The 6667-nt window shown below is 37.3% G+C and overlaps 1 pseudogene; it reads left to right on the top strand.

Annotated features, from left to right (window-relative positions):
- The first annotated feature begins 619 nt into the window (after positions 1-619).
- Positions 620-2456, top strand: LOC114045847 (annotated as a pseudogene).
- Positions 2457-6667: the final 4211 nt, after the last annotated feature.

The following is a 6667-nucleotide window of genomic DNA, read 5'->3' as shown; positions in this document are numbered from 1 at the left end:
ATTTTTCCCCCAGTGTGTGTAATTATGAAGTTTTGAAAACTTCAACAGTAGCTTGCATTCATTAATTTATGCAGCAATAACAATTTTGGCATGAGGTTAGCACTATAGGCCAATAAAACAGATGAGCAGGCAGAAATGTCTCTGGCTGAAAAGACAATAGGCCTCAGTGGGCTACCTAGCAAAGTCCACAACTAATAAGTATTTACAGGGAGTGACTTTGACAGTAGTCTCTTCATCTTTCCTTCTGGGATGTTTGGGCTTGAATTAAGCAGCACTCCACCAAAAAATTTATGCACACACGAATATGTATGTATTTGTGTCTATATGTATGTGTGGGTGTGTGTATGAAAAGATAGAGAGGGAGAGATGTCAGCGCACATCCTTTTATTTTTAAACATCTTAATGAACTTTTTTTCTTGATCTAATGACTGTTTCTATTAAAAAGACTATTTATGTCCCCAGAGCAAAGCAGCACCAAAGGGATACAAGTGTAAAATAGGCAGTTTTTTTTGGTTTGTTTGTCTTTTTGTTTGTTGTTGTTGCTGTTGCTGTTCATCAAGGAGAGCAGTTAAAAAAGATTCATTCGTTCCAGTAAGAGGATCTACATTTAATTTGAAAATATTCTTCTCTGTCCGCCGTCGTGGAGGCACCTGCTGCCGGCCTGCTGGTGCTGCTGTGGGCCATGGGGGTGGGCCTTGGAGGTAGACCACAGTGCGGCTGCTGCTGCCGCCGCCTTGGTGATGCAGCTGGTGAACAAGGATGTGAAACGCACAGAGGACCTGAGCAGCGACCTGGCCAAGGTGACGGCCAGTGTGCTGCTGGCACACCTGGGCACCCGTGCCATCTCCTCCTTCCTGCTGGTGCTGGAGCAGGTGCTCAAGTCCTGGCTGGCCCACCTCAGTGTGCAGTTAAAGGGAGAGAAAGAGGAAGAAAATCATTTGGAAGTAGGAGAAATAAAACTTAAAGGCAAAACTGGTAAATTCTTCAGAGAGAAGCTTCGCTATTCCCTAGCCGGAGTTGCCAGGATCTGTGTGGTCATTGAGACAGTCTTCAGTCATGCTCTGCAGATGTATTCAACCCAGATCACCCAGTCAGAAAAACAGTTTGTTGTTTTTGAGGGGAACCATTATTTCTATACACCCTACCCAAATAAGACACAGACCATGCGTGTGAAGCTGGCCTCCCAAAATGTTGAAAGCTATATCAAGTTTGGCAATCCTACCCACTCTGAAGATGGGCTGGATTATGGTCCCTTCAAAGACATTCCTCCCTTCAGTCAGAATCTTTTTAAAGTGCATTATGAGAACAACAGCCCTTTCTTGACCATCACTAGCATGACCCCGGTCACTGAATTCTCTCACTGAGGCAATATTGCCATAGAGGAAATGGTAGACTTAAAACTCACTGGTGTGTTCTTAAAGGGCCCTTTTCCTCTTATGACTATCAGAGACAGGCAGACAGTGGGATTTCCTCCATCTGGTCTTTCAAGACCATACTCCCTGCTGCTGCTCAAGATGTTTATTATAGGGATGAGATTGGAGATGTCTCTACCAGTCACCTTCTCATCCTAGATAACTCTGTGGCATTGGAAATCCTCCCCCATTTTCCACTCCTTGGTGGATGGAAGACCTATTACATTATTGGCTACAATCTTCCAAGCTATGAGTACCTACATAATCTAAGTGACCAATATGCCTTGAAGATGAGATTTGTGGACCATGTGTTTGATGAGCAAGTAACAGATTCTCTGACTGTGAAGATAATACTTCCAGAACGGGCTAAGAAAATCCAAGTAGACAGTCCTTATGAGATCAGCTGAGCCTCAGATGAGTTACATTACACCTACGTGGATATGTTTGGCCACACAGTGATTGCTGCCCATAAGAACAACTTGGTGGAACAGCACATTCAATATACTGTGGTACATTATACATTCAACAAGATCCTCATATTTCAGGAACCCTTGTTGGTGGTTGCTGCCTTTTATATCTTGTTCTTCACAGTGATCATCTATGTGAGACTGGACTTTTCCATCACAAAGGATCCAGCTGCTGAAGCCAGTATGAAGGTGGCTTGAATTACTGAATAGGTTTTAACTCTGGTCAACAAGAGATTCCTTTGATGAAGCCATCAACAAGTACAAGCAGGCGCACAATGTGTCCACTCTCAACAGTGGCAAGAAGACCTTGAAAATGGAGCATAAATCCTTGACTAATGAGATTACATCTCTGCAGTCCAGATTGAAGACTGAGGACTCTGATCTTTGTGACGAAGTCAGTGATATCCAGAAACTAGACAGTCAGGTGAAAGATCTTGTGCTGAAATCATCATTGAAAGCAGAGTGGCTGGTGGGGGGCAAGCTCAGGAAACACACCTATACTGAGAGCAAGAAGTCCCTTTCTAGCAGACACCAGGAGTTGGCCATCCAAACTGACAACATCCTGGATGCTCTGTAACCTGCAGTGCTGCCTTTGCTACCTAGGACCTGCAAGAGCAAAGTGCTGGTGTGGACCCTCTGAGCTCAGAACAGCTAGGTCTTGGGCGCAGTGGGGAGGCATTAGGAATGATGGGAAGGATGTTGGCTGCCAAATTTTTCAAGTATTGTATGCATTTTCAAACATTGGTTTCTGACCCCTTGTTGCTGTCCCTAAGAGCAGTCAGATTAGGCTTAGGGTACTAGGAGTCTTGCTCTTCTGAAAACCTTTCCTGTGTTCTTTTAAATGCACACACACAAGTGCATGCACACACACACATACACACACACTCTTTGTATTTTGAGGAAAGGAATCTGAGTTTGTACTTTTTTACTCCTCACATTCATGCTTATTAAATGCCTGTTGTGTGCAAAGCCCTCAGCTGAGTGTTGGGGGAGGTATAAAGCCACATAAGGCCTACTTGGAGTTTTTAAAGCACTTTGATCTGTGCCCTCCTAGCTTTAGATGTTTGTTTTTTTGTTTTTTTAATTTGTGTGAGAAGACCAAACTGAAATAAACCAGAGACTGTGAATGTTTAAAAAAGAAAAAAAGAAAATATTGGTAATTTTTATCTTAGGGAAGTCATATTCTTTGCTCTTAAAACCTGTTAACTTATGAAGCTAGATATTATCAGTGTTCAAATTAGTATGACTATTACTTCCTTTTGACTGAGTAAACACAGGTATGTACGTGTATATATATATATATATGTATGTATATATGTATATATGTGTGTATATATATATATATGTACATATACATATATTCAATACCAAGAATACACATGAAAACTGAAAACTTTATTCCATAATCGAGATGTTTGGAATGCTAATAATTATATTCATTTAGAACCTACGCTTTTGTGTGGCATTGAAATTGTAATAACGATTAGTTTTCTAAGAATTTATAAAGGGAGTGTTTAGCCAATTGAAAACAACCAACTATTTCCCCATATTTTAAAAAGATATATTAACATACCAATAATAGGCTAATATTATATCTGAACCCTACCTGGCAATAGTGTGCTTTCCAAAATTGAATTACTATAAACACTTGATAGTAGAACAACTGTATTCATTATTAAATAAGCTACATTTCAGATCTTTAATTCAAACTGGTTTTCTCCCATGCAGTTCAAATTTGTGAGGTTATTACTACCTTTGGATTTTGTGAGGCTATGGGTACCCATTCCCCTCCAGATTGCTATACTGGAAACATCTTCAACAGGTACTTGGGAAAACCTATCTCCTCATGATCTACTTACACAACAGTTACAACTCTAATGTCGTCTGCTCAGTGTAACACCTAACTTGTATAACAATGGGCACTATAGAGAATTCAGAACTGGAAAGTTCCTTAATGATCAAATACCAAAAAAATTAACACCAACAATCAAAATAACTGATTTCATATCAATGTGATCTCCCAGAATGCTTCATGTACATTAACTCATTTGATTTTCTAAAGAACCCTGTGAAGGTAAGCAATATCATTCCCTTTTTGCAGAAGGAAAATGAAGTTTTGAGAGGACAAGTGAACATTTAGGGTCATGTTGTTATTGTTTCCAAGGTAGGATTTTGAACCCAGGCTTCTTGACTTAAAGTCCAGCACTTTATTGATTACCCTTAATTATCTTGCAGAGTAGAAAAATCAAGTAAAGAGAGATTGTGATTTGTCTAAGTTTACATAAGTAAGCAGAGCCAAGGTAATTTAATAACAATAACAAAAAGTCAGAACAGTGTTTGATCTGAATTGTTTACAATGAAGCAACCTGAATGCCTGAGTTTATATCTGAAAGTGGACAAGATCATGTGGGAACAGTCATGATGTTTAAACCCAATGCAATCTGTTGTTTTATATTGTCCAAACTACTGGTTAATTGAGTGCAGAAAATGATTTGGTCCAATTGTTTTGTGAAGAGTAGAGGGGCAAAGAATCAGGCATTTGACCAAGGTTTCATCTTTAAAAATATTTTTAGGTATATAGACTCTATTTGGAAAGATTATACAAACTACCAGAGAGTACATAGGGAAAAATCTTCCAAAATAATCTCATTTTAAGTGAAATATAGTAACTGAAAGAAATATAGAATTATATTGTGTCTAGGCTACTGCTGACTTTGTGAGTAGGCTAGTTACTTTTCCTAATTCTTAGGATAATGGCATCTACTGGGATTATGAATTTAAAAAGAAAGAAACAAAAATGGTTTGCTAAAATGTATCATTTGTGCCAAGATGTAATAGAGTTGGTAACCCTAGTGAGGCATCAAAAGTAATGGGTTCTAAATCATTGATTGTGGAATTGCGTTTGTTTATTTATAAACCAGGATCTTGTTAATGCCATTTAATTGTTATGGCTGTGAAGTTGTATAATATTCATTTTGGGATGTGACATAGACCTGAAATGTGCCAAGACCATTTTCCTTTTGACATTAAAAATTCAGAGACTGAGTGGTGTAAGACAGAAAATGTGTTCATAATTAGAGTTCTTTACTTAGTATTTCATCCTTTTAAAAAAATTAAGCCCAACATTTGATTTACTTCTTGATTTTACTAAAGAACAATTTGTAATTTTCAAGCTCAGCAATAATACTTATTGTGGAACATTAACATATTAAATCTATAAGGTTTATTTTGTTTTAGCTTCTAACATGGTAATTCCTACTCCATTTTCTCTATCTGTGCTCTTTGGACCACACATAATTGCTTTTCTGATAGATTGGAGAAATAACCTGTGTGATCTTTTATTTTCAACAATCATCACTGCCTTTCTATCTTTTTCTCTATCTGTCATTTTCAGTTCATTTATTTTTTCAAATCTGTGAGGCTATCAAATGTTATTATATATATGTGTGTCTGTGTGTGTGTCTGTGTGTGTGTGCCCCATCTATTGTTTAGATTTTGAAAATAAATATATAAAAACAATTCAATTGTTATATTATAGTTATATCCAAATGCCTGATTAAGCAAAATAATTGGATTTGTACTGAGAAATGACAGTTGCCTCTAATACTTCAGTGATGTCAAATAAAGGGGCAACTTGGTAGATTGAAAAGGATACAAACTTTGGAGTCACAGGATTCAGGTTCAAAACCTGCCAGTGATACTTCCCATGTAATCTTGGGTAAGTCACGTAACATCATGGGGCTTAGTTTTATCATTTATAAAGTTAGTCTAGATGACCTCTAAGGTCCTTCCAGTTCTGGTTCTATGATCCTATGAAATATATCATGGGGATTATTATTATTATTTTTGTGTGAAACACAATTATTATTATTGGGTGAAAATATTTATACAAACATTAAGGTAGATACTACTATCTTCAGTGTTATACCTACCTATACTTTTGTCTGGAAAGAAGATCACTGAGCTTGGAAGTGAGGACTAAAATACTTCTGAAGGGGCTTGGAGTAAGGAAGACTTGGTCTCAAATTCTCTTTTACTTACTAACTGTGCAATTTGGTGAAACTAATCTAATCTTAGTGCACCTCAAGTAACATTCTAGGACTTACCAACTAAGTCATGATGATTTTTGTTGTAAGTTTTTAGTCATTTAGTTATTCTGACTCTTTGTGACCCCATTTGGGGTTTTCTTTGCAAAGATATTGGAGTGGTTTGCCATTTCCTTCTCCAGCTCATTTTACAGATGAAGAAAATGAGGCAAACAGGGTTAAATAACTTGCCGAGGGTCACACAGCTAGTAAGTGTCTAAAACCTGATTTGAACTCAGAAAGGTGAGTCTTCCTGATTCCAGGTCCGGAACTGTAAACCACCAAGCTGCCTCTCTCATGATGATAATGGGGTGATAATCTCCATTTGTGGAGGGATATTCCATACTAACTACTCCTTATGCTGTTAAAATTATAGCTCCTCCATATATTTGAATATTCTATATTTGTGCTTATATCTATAAAATGCCATGATTTATTTAGAAGTGAAAAATTCAATCTATGTAACTTTTATCAGGTCTGCACTGAGTCTAAATAGTTTCACTAATGTTATAACCTGATATTATATTGACAAGATAGTTTGACCTCATGCAGACATAGCTTTATTCTGTATTAGTATTTCTAGTTGATCAAACTTATTTTTCTTCTTTCTCCTTTAATCTCATTTTTCTTTTTTTTTTTGCTTGAAGTGATAACTTTTGTTTTTAAATTGACTTTATGCCCCAAAATATCATTCTTCACTTCA

The sequence above is a fragment of the Vombatus ursinus genome, unplaced genomic scaffold (assembly GCF_900497805.2).
Source record: "Vombatus ursinus unplaced genomic scaffold, bare-nosed wombat genome assembly UNPS02014779.1, whole genome shotgun sequence".
NCBI classification, from domain to species: domain Eukaryota; kingdom Metazoa; phylum Chordata; class Mammalia; order Diprotodontia; family Vombatidae; genus Vombatus; species Vombatus ursinus.
The sequence above is the reverse complement of the archived record's forward strand: the minus strand, read 5'-3'. Positions and strand labels throughout refer to the sequence as shown.